This window comes from Pituophis catenifer, unplaced genomic scaffold (genome assembly GCF_029215685.1).
Source record: "Pituophis catenifer annectens isolate HBS135680 unplaced genomic scaffold, rPitCat1.0.hap2 SCAF_1, whole genome shotgun sequence".
NCBI lineage: Eukaryota > Metazoa > Chordata > Lepidosauria > Squamata > Colubridae > Pituophis > Pituophis catenifer.
In genome coordinates this window covers 332,186,122-332,205,607 of record NW_027256881.1, presented here as the reverse complement: position 1 = coordinate 332,205,607, position 19,486 = coordinate 332,186,122, and positions in this window count along the sequence as shown.

The following is a 19,486-nucleotide window of genomic DNA, read 5'->3' as shown; positions in this document are numbered from 1 at the left end:
TTTTCCTCCCCAAAAACTAAGGTGCGTCTTATACTCCGGTACGTCTTATACTCCGAAAAATACGGTAATTTAAGAATGCCACAGCCAGACACGTGATGATCTACTTCCAGAAATGGGCATCGTTGGTTAAACAAGCTCTGTATTAATGTGAATTATTCCAATGTCTTGGGTTCACATGACACACTGAATTAAACTAACTACATGTTAGGCTAAAATGTGACTTGAGGGCGTTGTGAATACCAAGCCCATAAAGTATTGGTCTCGGCCTCCCCTGGTCCGGAACACCAAGACTCAAGAAACACACAGGCTAGGGCTTGGAGTCTCTTGGTTTAATGAATGTCTACAGCACACGGTGGAAACCGGAATGTGACACAAACAAAGACGCGGCTACTAGGAGCCGATATCCGAGCCCTTTATAGGGCGGGCGCTGAGCTCTAAGCATCCTCAGCTGGGACAATCCGACGTTTCAAACTTCCCGTGGAAGCTGGTTCCGGTCGCGCAGCAATGACGTCAGACGCCCGGTCTCCGATGGATGCGGCGTTGCTTGTAGACTCTCCCCACACCTACGTGACCCCGGTAAGCACACCCGTGTAGAAGGACGCCTAGCCGCAACCTACCCCCTTCACCAGCACCCCGTGCCCCACCGCCACCCGACCCATCGGGACCGCCATCCACAGCGCAGCAGTCCGAAGCATGATGTCGAGTGCGTTGTGCCGCTCGACAGGCGGCTCCCCCTACCAGGTATCTGCCTGTAGGGGAAAGAAAGTAAACATCCGTTAGTGGTTTCTTTTTAAGCGTACTTTATGGGGATTGTTTCTATGGAAGCGTTTTAGGAGACGTGGGGCGTTTATGTCGTTTTCCGGGACCCACGAGGAGTCTATATCTGGGTACCCTGCCCATCTCACTAGATATTGTAGCTGGCCTCTATGATGTCTCGCGTCAACAATGTCTCTAATCTCATAATGAGACCCGGTTATAGGGCCCGGGGCTTTGTGCGAGGGCTTGGAGGTTACGGCAGCTGGTTTCAATAGAATGGAATGGAATATCGGATGGATTTTCCCCAGTAAGGGGGGTAGTTGTAGCTTAAACGTAACTGGATTTATCACTTTTAGGATAGGAAAGGGTCCTATATATTTGGGCCCTAACTTTTTACTTGGTAAATGTAACTTCAAGTATTTAGTAGAAAGGTATACACGGTCCCCAATCTGAAAAGGGGGACAGATAGCTCGTTTTTTGTCCGTATGGGCTTTATATTCTTTGGATGCTTTTCGTAAAGCTTCTTTTACTAGAGGCCACACTTTCTGGATATTGCAAGCCCAGTCGTTTAGAGTGGTGGGTTTCGAAGGTTGGAGGTCTAGTTTGGGGATAGCCGGGAAATCTTGTCCCATGACAACCTGGAAAGGGGTATACCCGGTGCTGCGGTGTACAGCATTATTGTAGGCTGCCTCGGCGAACGGTAGATAGTTCACCCAGTCGTTTTGTTGGTAAGATATATAGGAACGCAGGTACCGTACCACAATGGCGTTGGCTCGTTCCACCGCTCCGTTCGTACTCGGGTGGTAGGCAGAACTCAAACCTTGTGTTGCTCCTATATCACGAAGGAAACCCCGCCAGAATTTGGCCGTGAATTGTACTCCCCTATCCGATATGATTCGTTTGGGTACCCCGTGTAAGCGGTAGATGTGTTGAATGAACAAACGGACTAACCGTTGTGCCGAGGGTAGCCCCTTACAAGGGATAAAGTGGGCTTGCTTCGAGAAAAGATCAAGCACTGTTCATATCACAGTATATCCCTTACTGCTAGGCAGTTCCACAATGAAGTCCATGGAGATCTCTTCCCATGGTCTATTTGGCTCGGCTACGGTTTGTAACGACCCTAGGGGTTTCCCGGGTTTCGGTTTGGAGACTGCGCAAACGTGACAGGTCCTAACATACTGATCAACATCTTTACGTATTTTTGGCCACCAAAATTGTCTTCTCACTAAGTGTAGGGTTTTCAGGAACCCAAAATGCCCCGCTGTTTTTTGGTCATGGCACTGGTGTAGGACTTGTTGTCTTAATGTATGGGGTACATATAATCTGTCCCCCCACCAGGCTAGTCCCTCACGGTGGGTAACGAGTGACTGGTTCTCCTGTAGCCATTTATCGGAGGCTAGGGCCTGTTTCAGTGCCGACAGCCAGATATCGGTCTGTCGTGTTCTCATAACACACGCCCCAACAGACAGGGGGGGGAAATAACGATTGTAACTCTTCTGCTCTTTTGCTGTGATACTGCGGCATGCGGGATAAAGCATCAGCCAAAAACAGCTTCCCTGCTGGTTTGTACTTGAGAGTGAACCGAAAACGTTGAAAGTATTGCGCCCACCTGACTTGCTTTGGAGACAGTTTGCGAGGGGTTTGAAGCGCCTCCAGATTCTTATGGTCCGTCCAGACCTCAAACGGTTGTGTACTGCCCTCCAGCAAATGCCTCCAGGTTTGCAGTGCCCACTTGACCGCAAAAGCTTCTTTTTCCCATATAGCCCAATTTCTTCTGTTGTCGTGAATTTACGTGATGTGTAGGCGCAGGGTCGTAGATCACCGGTAGTGTCTTTCTGTAGAAGAACAGCTCCAATGGCCACATCGCTGGCATCTGCTTGTACTACGAATGTCTGTGACGTATCTGGGTGTTTCAGAACAGGCTCTTTGGCGAACAAGTGTTTGAGCTTCTCAAACGCGTTTTGGCACTCAGAGGTCCACGGTAAAACATATCCCGGTTTGGGTCTTGTTCCAGGTTTCACGAACCCCTTTGTCCGTAACAGATCCGTGAGGGGTAATACCGTGGTAGCGAAAGATGGGATGAACCGACGGTAGAAATTTGCAAAACCGAGAAAGCTCTGCAGTTGCTTCCGTGTTCGTGGGGCCTGCCATTCAAGTACCGCCTCCACTTTTTTCGGATCCATTTGTATTCCAGTCTCATTGATACGAAACCCAAGATAGTCTATCTCTTTGCGATGGAATTCGCAATTTGAGAGTTTAACGAATAGCCGAGCGTTCAGTAACCGGGTAAGTACTAACCTGACGAGCCGGACGTGTTCTTCCATTGTCTCCGAATAAATAAGGATGTCGTCTAAATATACTAACACCCCCCGATACAGATAATCATGTAATACCCCATTTATAAGCTGCATGAAGACAGCGGGGGCACCTTGGAGACCGAAAGGCATCACGAGAAAGTGGTAACTACCAAGGGGACTGTTGAACGTGGTTTTCCATTCGTCCCCTGGCCGTATCTGCACGCGGTAGTAAGCTTCACGAAGATCTAACTTCGTGAAAATTTTTCCTGTAGCCAGAGTCGTGAGCAAATCAGACATTAACGGTAAAGGATACAACGGTTCGACACACACGGCATTCAACCTCCGGTAATCCACGCATAAGCGTAAACCCCCGTCTTTCCCGGAAAAGGATCGGAGCGGCCAGGTGTGACCGACTAGGCTGGATGAACCCCCTTTCTAGGTTTTTATCGATGTAAGCGCGTAGCTCTTTTAGCTCCATTGGGGTCATTGAATACATCCGGGGTTTAGGTAACCGAGCCCCGGGTATCAGTTCTATTCCACAATCCGTGTCCCGATGCGGCGGCAGTATGTTACATTCCTCTTCACTGAACACCTGAGCAAGGTCACTATATTCCGGAGGGTATCGGTCATTCGGTGTTGTCTCATTGAGTAACCCGACACAAGAATCCGCTGTAAGCGGAATCCTTACCTTGCGATATCCCCCCTCCCACCAGATATGGGGTTTCCATTTATCTAGCCATGCAAGACCAAGGATGATCGGTTCAATCATATGTGTTATCACTATAAAGCGGATCCGCTCGTGATGGTCTCCTATACGTAAAACAACTGGTTCGGTTATGTTAGCGGTTGGCATACCCCCTAGTAACGTTCCGTCTACCTGTTCAAACCTAATGGGGGTTTGTAGGGCTACTACATGAAGACCTAACGCCTCCGCGACGGCCTGGCGTATGAGGCATCGAGTGCACCCGGTATCGAGCAATGCCTCCAGGGTGCACTCCTTAGCAGTTGTGGGGTGTTGTAGGATTACAGGGATCAGGAAGGGGTGGATGGGATCACTTACCATTGGATCCTGTGCTTCGTCATTGTCCCCGCTGTGGTCCGAGGGTTCAGGAACACGGGCCGTCCCCGGCGTACCTCCCACCGGGACATGTGCTGTTGTTTCCAACAAGGAGGTGTGGGCTGCTGCCCTGGATCGCTCTGGTGTTCGTAGGGAGCGGTCCCGCGGACTTGTAGTCGGTCCTGGTGGCCGTGGGGTGGATACCCGTGAGGGGGGTAGGGGGAAGTTGGCTGCCCGATGCCCCTCCTGATTACACCGGAAGCACCGAAATGGCCGTCTGTTCATCTCACTGGGTGCATAGTCTAGCGCTGGGGGCGGCCTGGCAAAACCCCGGTCACCTGGCCGTCCGGCCGGACCATGTCTGGGTTGGTTTTGGGCGGCAATCCGAGGTCTGAATTCCCGCAGGCCCACATCCAGGCTGACAGCCGCCTTGTACCACTCCGACAGGCGAGACCCCAACCCCCGATATACACAGGCTTGACGTATCTCTCTATCCAAACCTGACTGAAATTGATGGACAAGAAGGCGTTCTGGCCAAGACCGTAACTTCCCGGCTAGGTTACGGAACTCTTTGACATAGTCCTTGGCTGGACGGCCCCGTTGTCGGAGATTCACTAACGCCCCCTCAATGACCTGTGTTCGGGTCTCATCCTCAAAACAGCTTTGTAATGCTTCCAGGAATAGTCCTAAATCTGTTAATTTGCGGGCGTGTTCGCTATGCAGATCGGCCACCCAATCAGCTGCTTCCCCCGTAAGGACAGCCGTCACTGCCACCACCATAGACCATTGCGAAGGGTACAGCCTCCCATATAGATCCATGTGGCTAATTATCTGGCTTAGAAATAACGCCACCTTCTCCGACGCCCCGTCGAATGTGGCCTGTACAGGGGGTAACCCCCAGGGGGTCTGAGGTGTCCATATCCCGGGTCCCCACATTGGCAACGGGTCCGGCTGACGGGGTTGGGCTGACCTTGGTCCTATATCGCCTTGATCACGTTGGCCGTCTGCAGAGTGAGCCACCATTCTGTCCCTGCTGGGTCGTGGGGGGATTCTAGTGGGCGCACGAAAGCCTTCCCCTCCAGCAGTTGGCAGGGCGCTGCTCCGTCCCGGGGTCTGTTGCTCCCCACTCGCCCGTCTCATGCGATGTTCGAGTTTGAGCTTAGGACTAGCGAGATGGGGTCTGCTGGCCCCAGACCCACCGCTCATGGTTCCGCCTCCCTGCCACGTCTCGGAGGGTTCTCCACTAGGGGCCCACGGCTGCCAGGAGGGCGCGTCCCGGAAGCTGCCCTCCCCGAACCTATCACGCAGGATATCCATGGTACTCGCCCCTGGGCCAGTGGTGTAGCTCCATTCCCCTTCTTCATCTTCAATCCATTGGCGCTCCCTCCAGCCCTGGAACTGAGCGCCTGTATGGGGTGGCGTTTGTACTCGCGTCCCAGCCAAAGCGGAGCTATGCCACCAACCCCGTCTGGGTGGTCGTGTCAAAACCGTGCGACCCTCGGCCGTCCTTCCGTGAACCCGCGTCGGTACCTTCCTTCCGCAGCTCTCGTTGCTTTGGCCACACCACCGGCGGCTCGCCGGCCTCTGGCGTTTCGGAGGCGGCAGCCCCTTCCACCGCCTCCTCCTCTTCCTCTTCGTTCTCCGCTGTTAGCGCTTCGTCGGGTAACGCCTCTGCGCCCTCCGCCATGGCGCCCGACTGTTCGGAGTAGGGTAGATATGAGCCGCGTCTTCCTCTCGGCCTCCCCTGGTCCAGAACACCAAGACTCAAGAAACACACAGGCTAGGGCTTGGAGTCTCTTGGTTTAATGAATGTCTACAGCACACGGTGGAAACCGGAATGTGACACAAACAAAGACGCGGCTACTAGGAGCCGATATCCGAGCCCTTTATAGGGCGGGCGCTGAGCTCTAAGCATCCTCAGCTGGGACAATCCGACGTTTCAAACTTCCCGCGGAAGCTGGTTCCGGTCGCGCAGCAATGACGTCAGACGCCCTGGTCTCCGATGGACGCGGCGTTGCTTGTAGACTCTCCCCACACCTACGCGACTCCGGTAAGCACACCCGTGTAGAAGGACGCCTAGCCGCAACCTACCCCCTTCACCAGCACCCCGTGCCCCACCGCCACCCGACCCATCGGGACCGCCATCCACAGCGCAGCAGTCCGAAGCATGATGTCGAGTGCGTTGTGCCGCTCGACAATTGGATTTACCATATCAACTTATCCCAGTGTTCCTCAACCTTAGCAACTTTTTTTTTTTAAAAAAATTTGATTTATATGCCGCCCTTCTCCGGAGACTCAGGGCAGCTTACAGTGCGTTAAGCAATAGCCTTCATACTTTTGTATATTTATACAAAGTCAGCTTATTGCCCCCACAAACTGGGTCCTCAATTTACCCACCTTAGAAAGGATGGAAGGCTGAGTCGACCTTGAGCCTGGGGAGAATTGAACTCGCAGTAATTGCAGGCAGCTGGATGTTAAATGCTGCCTTAGGAGGCATTAGCCTCCTACGCCACTCAGGCTCCTTGAAGATATGTGAATTCCAGAATTCTCAGCAATAGCTATTATCCTCCCTCCCTCCCTCCCATTAAAGTAGGTTTTCTCAAACTTTTTGGCAAACTTTAAGACTGGTGGACTTCAGCTCCCAGAATTCTCCATAGACAATGAATTCTCATTATATAGAATTCCCCAATTCTGCCATAGACAAAATCTGTAAGGAGGAAAAGCGGTATCTTTTTTTCAAATATGTATATGGAAACTAGGAAGGGGACATCTGAAATCCTGCTCAGGCCTAATGGGTGCAGCCCCACCATTGGGCTGATTGCCTTCACTGGACACTAACAAAGAAAGCTTTACTCTGCCCAGGCCAAGTCTTAAAACAAAACCAGAGGGAGACTCTCTGCCGATTTCCTGAGGAGGGGGGACAAGGAAGAAACAGATTTTATGGATATTGGCCAAAAGCAAGGCAGGGAAAGGAAGGGAATGCAAGCCAAACAAAGGCTTTTTTGCTATCTTTTTTGTTATTAAAAAGCTAGAGATGTTGAGAAGAATATCTGTTGGGATGGGGAAAAATCAGCAAAATCAGCTTGGAAAATCAGAGTCCTAGGTGAATTATAGGAAGACATAGGAGTGGATGGTGGGCTCAGTAGCTCTTTTAGAATTCGTGGAACAGGCTATGCAGAGGGAGAGGATGGAACACAAGATTGCCCACACCATAGCAATAGCACTTAGACTTATATGCCGCTTCACAGTGCTTTACAGCCCCCTCTAAGCGGTTTTAGAGTCAGCCTCTTGCCCCCAACAATCTGGACCCTCATTTTACCCACCTTGGAAGGAAGGCTGAGTCAACCTTGAGCCAATCTGGATCAAACTCCTGGCTGTGGGCAGAGTTAGCCTGCAATACTGCATTCTATCCACTGCGCCACCATGGTTCACAAATGGGGCTGTCACCAAATACCAAGCCCTAACTGATAGGAACGTTGCTTGTATCCAGGAGGCTCGTCCCTGACCTGGCTGATTTTTATCTTTCTGGGTGAGGGAAAAAGCTTCTAAACAAAGTCTGGCATTACAGCTGCCCACCATTCATTTTGTTCTCTAGAGTGTTTCTCAATGTTGGCATCTTTAAAATGTGTGGACTTCCAGAGTTTTATGAAATCTGAAACAAATGTTATTATTGGCTGGAAAGGAGGAGGAATGCTGGGATAAAGGACCATTGACAAGTAAAATGTTTGGAAGTTTTTATGCTAATTTGTTATGATAGATACGATTGAATTAGATATAGATAAAACTTATATGGATGGAAGAATATATATATTTGAAACGTGATAAGTAGTGTAAATATGAATAGGAGATAAGGAAGTGTATCAATTATATGACAAAATTTGATGAAAACATTTCAACCGGAGATGTCACACTACGCCCATTGTTTTTAATTTGTATTATAAATAAAAAAAACTTTTTTAAAAAAAATGTGTGGACTTCAACTCCCAGAATTCCGTAGTCAGCTTTGCTGGCTGGAGAATGCTGAGAGTTGAACTCCACACATCTTAAAGTTGCCAAGGTTGAGAAACACCGCTCTAAGAAATTGTGTGGGTCTTAACTTGATTCGTAGCAGCATTCTTAGAGCTAAAGAGGAAGAGGAAGGTGGCTTTAATGCCAGCTTCCTTTTTTAAAAAAAGAAAAAAAAATCCAAATATAAAGTGTTATCTGGGACAAGGAACCTGATAGATGCCAAAAGTATCCATCGGCACCGGTGCCCTCTGGTATTGCATTGGCAGCCACAGAAGTATATGATGTAACTTTTGTTCTTTAATTTAGGAATTCCAAATTTCTCTTCAAAAGTAATTTCAGAAGCTGGATGAAAATTTGTACCTGCAGATTCAGACTCGCAATGTTTAGCTATTTCAATGCACCCAATACCCATGGAGTTCATGCTGATACTACAGAGATGAAGAAAAAATTGAGATTAGCAAAAGAATGGGATAAGAACTAGGATAGATTTTATAAAAGGGACAGCTAACGCTTTGGGACTTTTAGATTTGGAAAGAAGTGGGATTCTTGGATTCATGTAACATGTCAACCCCAAATGTGGCTTGTGAGTTCATGGCTTGCTCTACTGTTTGAACCCATTGTCAAGAGTTCCTTGCTTGATATGGGCAGCATTAGAAATTAATTAATTAATTAATTAAATAAATAAATAAATAAATAAATAAATAAATAAATAAATAAATAAATAGTAATCTGTCAACAATGCTGTATAGTATAGCCATTGGCTGTATGGATCCTGCCAATTGCTACTTAGCCAGTAAATCATGATTGAGCTATAAAGGGTCATAAATATAATTAACCATAGCATTGAGAAAATGGACAGAGAGAAATATAAAATATTTCTTTTTATTTCATTTTTATTTCATTTTATTTATCTATTTTCATCTCATTTTCATTTCGTTTTATTTGTTTGTTTGTCAAACATGTACAAGATAGCAGGTATAGGTATAAACATAAACAAAGAAAGTAAGTACAGATAAATGGGGACAGTAAGAAAGAGACGGTAGCACGCTGGTGCGCTTATGCGCACCCCATTTACAGAATGGGGTGAGGCCCACGGTAGACAGCTTGAGGTTGAAGCTGTGAGGGTTTGAGGCAGTGGTGAAATTCAAATTTTTTTACTACTGGTTCTGTGGGCATGGCTTGGTGGGCATGGTGTGGCTTGGTGGGCGTGGCAGGGGAAGGATACTGCAAAATCTCCATTCCCTCTCCACTCCAGGGGAAGGATACTGCAAAATCTTCATTCCCACCCCATTCCAGGGGAAGGATACTATAAAATCTCCATTCCCTCCCCACTCTGGGGCCAGCCAGAGGTAGCATTTGACAGTTCTCCGAACTACTCTAAATTTCCGCTATCGGTTCTCCAAACTACTCAAAATTTCCGCTACCGGTTCTCCAGAACCTGTCGGAACCTGCTGGATTTCACCCATGGTTTGAGACTCTAACAACAGAGTCAGGTAGAGCATTCCAGGCATTGACCACTCTGTTGCTGAAGTTGTATTTTCTGCAATCGAGTTTGGAGCGGTTTGCCTTGAGTTTGTATCGATTGTTTGCCTGTGTATTATTGCGGTTGAAGCTGAAGAAGTCGTTGACAAGTAAGATGTTGCAGCAGACAATTTTGTGCACTATGCTTAGATCGGACCGATTGACACCTGTGCTATAGATCATTCATTAAAAAATATTGAACAGCATTAGGCTAGAACTCTGGGGAACCCTGCATATTTTCCTTCCAAGCAATTTATACCCACATGCAGGCAGTATTTGAGTGCAATGTTTGAAACAGATGCAAATTCATTTGATCACAGTACTATCTAGTCCACCTTTATACATCTTCTTATCTATCATATCATAAGAACTTTGTCAAACACTTTGCTGATTTCCAAGTACCCTCTATCTATTAAGGTTAAAAAAGAGATAAGATTAGTTTGATATGGCTTCTTTTTGTCCACCCAAATTAGTTCCCAATAATGATAACATTCTTTCCTAAGTACTCCAATCTGTTTTCTTTTCTTGCAAAGATTAAAGTAATTGTTTTGTCATTTTCCAGTCCTCCTCCACAGTACTCATATATGAGTACTGCCATGATATTTGCTCATTTCCAGTTGTCTGGAACCTTACCAGTTGTCCAAGAGTTTTCAAGAGTTACAATGTGAGATCAATTTATGTCAGGAATTTCAACATCCTGGAATGTAATTTGTCTGGCTTGGAGATTTGAACTCATTTAAGGTAGCAAGATGAATTCTTATCATATTTTATCATAAATCCTGAGTTGAATTCCCTTCTTTTCCTCCTACATAACTGAATATGAATTATTCCTTCTGAGTGAAAATAAGCAATAAACAGCTTTGCCTTCTTTCTGTTCCCCATCCTTGCAGTATTTTTTCACTTTCCCCTTTCAACACACTGACAGTCTCTTGACTTTTCATATATTTTTGATATTTTTCCCTCAAATCCTTCACATTATATTTTTGTTTTCCTTACCAGCCCTATTTCATTCTCAACTTTAGCCTACAACCCAGGGGTATGAAATGCTCCCGGTTCGGACTGGATCGCCCGATCCGGTAGTGATGGTGGCGGGTGGTTCGGAGAACCAGTAGCAAAAATCCCTGCCCCCCCCATGCCCAGCTGAGCAGCGTGATCATCAGAGGTTTTTGTTTTTTTTTACTTTTAAAAGCATTTTTTCTTCGGCCGAAAAAATGCTTTTAAAAGTAAAACAAAAAGCCTCTGATGATCACGTGGCTCAGCTGGGATCATCAGAGCCTTTTAAAAGCATTTTTTCTACAACCTCTTTGTCCAAAGAGGTTGTAAAAAAATGCTTTTAAAAGGCTCTGCCGATCCCAGCTGAGTTGCCTGATCATCAGAGCCTTCGGTAGAAAAAATGCTTTTAAAAGCCTCTGACAATCAGGCAACTCAGCTGGGATCATCAGAGCCTTTTAAAAAACATTTTTAAATGCTTTTAAAATGTTTTTTTTAAATGCTTTTAAAAGGCTCTGACGATCCCAGCTGAGTTGCCTGATCGTCAGAGGCTTTTTTTCTTTTAAAAGCAAAAAAAAAAAAGCTTTTAAAAGAAAACAAAAGCCTCTGACAATCAGGCAACTCAGCTGGGATCATCAGAGCCTTTTAAAAGCATTTTTTTTACAACCTCTTCGGCCGAAGAGGTTGTAGAAAAAATGCTTTTAAAAGTAAAAAAAAAAAAAAAGTTGCCCATGCCCACCCAGTCACATTACCCCCCACCAAGCCACGCCCACAGAACCGGTAGTAACAAATTTTTACATTTCACCACTGCTACAACCACAGGTTCAAGTTAGTTTAGAAACATAGAAACATAAAAACATAGAATTATAGGGCTGGAAGGTACCTTGGAAGTCTTCTACTCCAAACCTCTGCCCAAGGCAGGAGACCTTATCCACCCAGATAAATTGATGTCCAATCATTTGTTGAAAACCTATAGCAATGGAGCACCCACAACTCTGGAAGGCAAACTGCTCCACTGATTAATTGAGGTTACTGTCAGGAAATTTTTGTTTAGTTCTCAGGTTGGATCTCTCTTTAATCAGCTTCCACCCATTGCTTCTTGTCCTACCTTCAGGTGCTTTAGAGCCAACCCCCTCTTCTCTGTGATTGCCCCTCAAGTACTGGAAGACAGCTATCATGCCACCCATAATCATTATCTTCATTAGGCTAGACATACCTAGTCCCCTTTCCATTCATCAAGTGGTTAAGGCTCTACACCCCTTATCATCTTTGTTGCTCTACCCTGCACTCTTTCTATAATCTCAGCATCTCTTTTGTACCATGGTATCCAGAACTTCCAAGTGTGGCCTAACTATTGAAGTAGAGCATGGTACCATCACTTCTCGTGATCTTGATGCTATCCCTCTGTTGAACCATCCTAAGACTGCACTGGCTTTTTTCGGCAGCTGTAGCACATTGCATGCTCATACTTAAGTGGTGGTCCATTGGGGCACCTATTGTATTTTTCGGAGTATAAGACGCACCGGAGTATAAGACGCACCTTAGTTTTTGGGGAGGAAAATAAGAAAAAAACTCATAGGCAAGTGGATTGGCCTCCCAGAATACCCCCAATCAGCTGTTCTCAGAGGTAAATTTTAGCAACAGGTTCCCTGGTTGTGAGCTCTGTGCCTTGCTTTTTTTTTTTTTTTTTTGCTTTTTTTTTTCTGCCTCTGAAACTTCTGAAACTCTGTTTCAGAAAAAACTTTCTTTTCTGCCTCTGAAAGCCTCCAAAACAGAGCTTCAGAAAAAAAGCCTCTGAAGCTCTGTTTGGGGGCTTCTTTTCTGAAGCTTCGTTTCTGATGCTTTTTTCAGCCTCTGAAACCTCAATTTAAGAAGCTGGACGGGGCTACATTTGGAGTACAAGACGCACCCAGATTTTCACCTTCTTGGGGGGAAAAGGTGCATCTTATACACCGAAAAATACGGTAAATCCCTCTTACAGTTACTACTATTGAACCACGTACCACCTATTCTGCTTCTAGGCATTTGTCCCAAAGGTGCTTTTTTCAAGACACAACTGTTTTTTTCTTTGAAGATGCTTCTCATCCAAGAAGCTTCTTCAGCTCTGACTGACAAAGCTTATATATAGACATCTAGGTATTTGGTTTTTCCAGCAGGAGCTTCCTTTTCTCACTACTAAATATCTTCTTTTTAGATAGGGCTCAGTGTTCCAGAGCGTCAAGATCTTTCTGGATCTTGAGCCTGTCTTCCAAAGAGTTAGCAGTTCCCCACAGCCTTGGTATCATCTGCACATTTAATGAACTTCTCTTCTATCCTCTCATCTAGCTGAAGGGTCCCCAACCTGACTCTCTGTGGGCGCACCTACCTTATGGAATCAACTCTCCCTGGAGCTCCGGGTGGCCCCTGACCTGTGCTCTTTCCGCCGTGACCTTAAGACATGGTTATTTCGCCAGGCCGGATTGGACTGAAGGGGTTTTTAAGGGGAGTTTTAATGGTTTTTAACACTTAATATTGATTTTATCTGTTTTTATTGCTGTGAGCCGCCCTGAGTCCTTTCCGGAGACAGGGCGGCATATAAGCTTAATAAATAAATAAATAAATAAATAAATAAATAAATAAATAAATCCCCAGTTGGCAGACCCCTACCAGTCTACGACCTATTGGAAACCAGGCCGCGCAAGTGGCGGGCAAGCACTCAAAAGTTCCATTTGCACATGTGTGGGATTAGTTGCACCCATGAAACCATTCCCTGTCCCCAACCATGCTGGTGCTGCTTGTAGCTGCTGGTCCATGGATCTGGAAAGATTGGGGACTGCTGATCTAGATCATTTATAAAGATGTTGAAGAGCACTGAGTCCAAGACAGTACTTTGAGGTACCCCGGACAGAGAACGGTCCCTTTCACATGTGGTGGACATGCCCGGAAGCGAAAGGCTATTGGAACAAGATCAGGAGATGGTTATATGAAATAATTGGTGAAGATATTGAATTAACACCAGAGATATTTCTCCTGGGAATAGTGAAGAAGCCATATGGAATGGAAAAGATACATTTAATGATCCACATAATTACAGCCGCCAGATTGGCATACGCACAGTACTGGAAAGAGAAAACCCAACCACCAGAAGAGCTCACAATTAGGAAAATATTGGAGTGCGCAGAGATGACTAAATTAACTCATGAATTAAACGATGATGAGAAGTCAGTTTATTATATTGTGTGGGAAAGGTGGTACAAGTGGATGCATGATAAAATGAAAGAAAGACCTAAAGGTGTGTTAAATAACAGTAAAAAGTGATTTGAAATATCACCAAGTATTATTTATGTATATAGTTAAGACACTGCACATCTGATACTAACTGAAAATGTCAGTACACCTATGTTTTGTTTTGTTTTTTTTTGTAAAAAATCTCAATAAAGTTTCTCAAAAAAAAAAAAAAAGAACCTTGAGGTACCCTGCTGCATCTTCCCCTCAATATTGGAAATCAACATATAAGGCAATACAATATCACCTATCCTTTTCTCAGCCTGCCTTGAAGAAGTATTTCGCAATGGAGACTGAGCAAAAGATGGAATAAAAATCAATGGCACCTATTTAAGTCACTTAAAATTTGCAGATGATGTTGTTCTTCCAAGACCAAAAAGAGCTACAAAGACACATACAAGAGCTGCACAAGGCAGGAGAATCATTTGGCTTAAAAATAAACCTGAAAAAGAGCCACGTTATGTTTAATAAATTCACCAAAGGGGGGGAAATTATATCTGGAAAAAAAACCAAACGTAGTAGACCACTACATATACCTTGGCCAATGGATCTCAATGGAAGGTGGTACAATAAAGGAAATTGAATGGTATTGTAGGAAGAAATATCCTTCTGGGTTCAGCCCCAAGTGGGGAAAAAGACACTGGAAACATGGAGACTGCTTGGAAAGATGGTTTAATGGTGGACAGGATCACATGGTTTGAGTTCCTGAACAGAAAAAAGGGTCAAGATACAGCGAGTCCCCGGGTTTTATGCCCTCTCTGGCTTTGAACTTCCTGGAGCCCTGAAAGAGTATTCTGATTGGTTGTCAGACTCGCAGGGGGTGGGGGTCTTAGTTAGCCTTGCTGGCTGATGTAATCTTCCCAGGTGCCATGTGGTGAGTTTCTGTTGCTAGATGGGTCCTATTATGTTTGTTTCTGTTGCTGGATGGGTCCTATTGCGTTGCAGATGTTGGTCCATTGACAAAGATTGAGTTTCTGCCTCTGGCCATTGACAAAGGGTGGGGGGCAAGAAGGTGGGAGCTACTTCGTCTTTAAAACATGCATCTCCATTTCTCATCCAGGGAAACATAATATTCTGCCTTTTTAATATTTCCCAAAATATTTCATTCCTCTAGGAAAAGGGTGGGTGCTAACTTCCTACAGTGTGTTAAATGTGGTTGGTAGGCATTCGGCAAGCTAAGCGTAATTTTCAAGAACAATCTCCTCCTATGCCTGAAGAGAAAAGTTTTTGATCAGTGTGTGCTACCTGTTCTAACATATGACAGTGAAACATGGACACTAACCTCACAACCGATACAAAAGCTACGAGTGGCGCAAAGAGCCATGGGAAAGATACATGCCCGGCATCACAAGACAAGATAGAAAGACCTGCACACGGATTAAAGAACAAATGGAAGTATGCGATATCATCAAGAGAGTAAAAAAATGGAAATGGAAATGGGCTGGACACACAGCAAGAAGGAACTGGTGACAGGTGGATCAAGCAGTCATAAAATGGATTCCACTTGATAAAAAGCATCCATGAAAGAGACCTAAAACAAAATGGACCAATGACACTGGCAAGTATTGTGGGCCCAATTGGCAAAAGAAAGCTCAGGACCGTATTGGTTGAAAACATGCGGAAGAGGCCTTCATTCTGCAGTGGCTGGACAATGGCTAATATGACAATGAGATGGAGTTCCATTGAGAACTATACATATCTGAAAGGTGATGTTTTCCATTCTCTAACTAGTCCTTTCCAGGGTTGCAATAATAAATTCGTTAACTTTTTAAGCATTTATTGAATCAACTAAAAACATGATTCAGATTATCTGGATAATCTTCTATAAACAAGGCAAATTTCTTATCAACATTCTGCATGCATAGAGAACATACTCATTGTGCTGCTCCCTTTCAGGAAATCGGTGTTGAAATTACCCTCATTCTTCAGCACTTGAGGATCTATTGGCCATACTGAGGCTGTAGGATGTGAAGTTTACCTTATGTATATTTTTGGCCATCACTTTCCCTGTTCTTTGTTTAAGAAATTGCAAAAGTGAGGTCATATCCTTCTACCTTTGTTCACAGGCAGGCAGTTATAGTCGCCTTTCTGACTTTCGTCCTGATAAAATGAGGTTAGCTAAATGGTAGGTCTACCTTCATAATGTACTTCCTGTAAATAAATCTCCTGTCTGCTATTGTTATTAAATTTGTTTCAGGATTCTGTGCTCAAGCGAGATTCCTGCTGTTAGGAATGCTCCTATGTGGTCTCAGAACACTCCACCTTCCAACCATGCAAAAGCTCAGAAAATGAATAAGAAATCATAAAAAAAATATTCCTAAATAAAATAATAATAACTTTTAAATTATTAAATATATAAAAAAATCCTAAAACAAGAAAAAGAAAAGGAATCAGTTAAAGCTGGTTTAAATGCAATCATCCGTTCTGTTTTACCTTTCTGCCACAACAGTCTTGAGTCCCTTGAGACATTAATTGTGACGTCCATACAGGTAGCCTTTGACTTACAACCATTCGTTTAGCAACTGTTCAAAGTTACGACGGCTCTGAAAAAAAATGACAAATAACTGGTCCTTGTACTTATAACTCTCGTAGCATCCCCATGTTGTTGTTTTTTTTTTTGTCTTTTAATGACCCTGTAATCCAGGGGTGAAATGCGACCGGTTTGGACCGGTTCGCCCAAACCAGTAGCGATGGTGGCGGGTGGTTCGGAGAACCGGTAGCGATGGCAATGCGAGGCTCTGCCCACCCACCTGGTTGTTGTTACTTCCTGGTTTTAACCCTCTGCACATGCGCAGAAGGGTTTGTGCATGCACAGAGGGTATGTGCGTGCATGTGATGTGAGCGGAGCGAGCCAACGCCCGCGGCACGTGCACTTTTGAACTGGTAGGTTAGGTAAGTAGACTTCACCCCTGCCGTAATCCCTTACATCGGGGTGGAGTCGGGGCAACTGAATAGAGCTGAGTGTTTACTGGCCAGATGCCCTTCCTATCGCCAATGCAGAGTTCATAGCAGATAATAACTCATTGTGCTCAGAGAGTAAAATATCTGCCGCTACCTAGGTTCGACCTCACAGCCTCCTGATTTTGAGGCAGCAAGTACCTATGACAACTGCAACATCCCAGGGTCATGTGATTGCTATCTGCAACTTTCCCAGCCAGCCAGGGCCATGTGATTGCTATCTGCAACTTTCCCAGCCAGCTTCTGACAAGTGAAGTCAATGGGGCAAGCTGGAGTCGCTGAATGACAATATGATTCACCTAACAACTGCAGTGATTTGCTGAATAATCGTGGCAAACGAGGTTGTAAAATTGGCCATGAATTACTTAACAACCATCTTGCTTAGCAATGGAAATTCTGGTCCCAAAGGTGGTGATAAACCAAGGGTCCCCAACCTCCAGTCCATGGACCAGCACTGGGCCATGGCATGCCAGAGACCGGGCTGCACAAACATGCAAAGTTCCATCCATGGGATGCAAGCAGCACACAAAACCACATGCCCTCCGAGCCACAGGAAAAACCTTTCTCCATGGAACCGGTCCTGGTGGCCAAAAGGTTGGGGGCCGCTGTCCTAAACTGAGGCCTACCTGTACTGCTCACAGGATCTATCTAGCAGGTCTCAGCAACATGACATAACACGCGTACATGGGCTTTACATCCCCATCCAACGCCCCTCTAAAGTCACCATAAGCATTCCATATACAGCTCTTCAACTTTATATTGCCGAAACAAAACCTCATTATCCTCATGGAAAAACCTACACACAGGGTACGAAGCCACAGTCGGCATAGATTAGAAAGTGAAACAGACTGACTCCAGGTCAGCAAAGGAGTGTGACAAGGCTCTATACCAGTGGTGGGTTGCCCCCAGTTCGGACCGGTTCTATAGAACTGGTAATAAAACCGGTGGGAGGCTCCACCCACTGACCCTGACATCACCAGAAGCGATCTGCGCATGCGCAGAAGCAAGGCGGGCACACGAGCGAAGTGAGCGCGCATGATCCCGTTGCGAAACGGTAGTAAAGGTAAGTGGAACCCACCCCTGCTCTATACCAGTGATAGCTAACCTTTTTGTCACCAAGTGCTGAAAGTGCATGCACATGCACCTATAATGCAATGCACGCATGACACCCCCTTGCGTGCCCTGCCATCCCGCATGTATGTGTGACCCCCCATGCGCTCCGCCCCCGTGCATGTGTGTGTGCGCCCCCTGCGCGCCCCCAGCCCCCCACGCATGCATGCATGACCCCTGCATGTGCCCTGCCCCCCGCGATTGTGCACGTAACTCCTGCACATGTGCCCCACCCCCACCCACCCACGCATGCACGTGTGCCTCCTGTATGAGCCCCCGCATGCATGCATGGCAGAGACCCAAAAACCAGCTGGCTGGCAGGAGGCGGGCGCGCATGTGTGGTAGAGCTGAGCTGGGGCGACGGCTCACGTGTCCGCAGAGAGGGCACTGTGTGCCATTCGGCGCCACAGCTCTATGCTCTTCCTTTATCTGTATGCTGAATATATATTGAGAAAAGCTGGGTTAGAAGGAATCATAGAATCATAAAGCTGAGTGATTTTAAAACTGGGGGGGCAGAGAGAATTGATTATTGGTTCTATTTTGGCTGGGGAATTCTGGAAATTGAAGTCTACACATCTTAAAGCTGCTGGCATTGAGAAACACTGTTCTATAGTATACTGTTGTCGCTTCTTCCTTGCGCATTCCTCTTCTATGCTTGTGCCCTGTCATCATGGCTATTTTTGGACATGACTTTAAACATTCAGAAGCAATTTACTTGGACAACTAGACAGATGGCTAAGCCAGCCATTCTATGTACCCTTCTACTCTTGCCCATCCCTATCCCACCCCAAATTAAAGACAGTGATTGATGGCTGTTCTTCCTGTTAGTAAAGAGGGAAAGTGATGCCAGGGAGCCCACTAAATTTGTCCCTCATTTAAAAGAGTAAGGGCAGCACCATTCACTGGCCCCATTACTCTGCTGTGAGGCTAAAGTAACAGTAACATACTTATCGTATTTTTCGGAGTATAAGATGCACCTACCTTTTTTGGTGAGGAAAACAAGAAAAAGAAATCCTCCTCTGCCTCCCAGCAATTTTGCCTCATTGCAGCAAACAGCAAACAGCCTGCTTTACTTTCATTTTTGTTTTCAGCATAGCTTGATTAGCACAAGGAGAAAAAAAATCTGCTCCAACAATTTACTTCCTTGCAGCAAGCAGCAGAGGCCTGCGCAAAACAGCTGAGAGCAAAACAGCTGAGAGTCGGGAGGCCGATCCAATCAATTTGTGCTAATTAGACTGTGCTGAAGCTGAAACGAGCTGTTTCTTCTTGCTGTTTGCTGCAAGGAGGTAACTGTTGAGAGGCAGAGGCCAAAGGGTGGGGGCCAGTGGCTGGGCGGGGCTACATTCGGTGTATAAGACACACCTAAATTTTCACCCCCTTTTAGGGGGGAAAAAGGTGTGTCTTATACTCTGGAAAATACGGTATTTGCCAGCTCAGACTGGAGCATATGATTTTATTGTGGCCATCTGGCTGTGCCCATGTTTCACCCATGTCACATACAGATAGTCCTTGATTTATAGCAGTT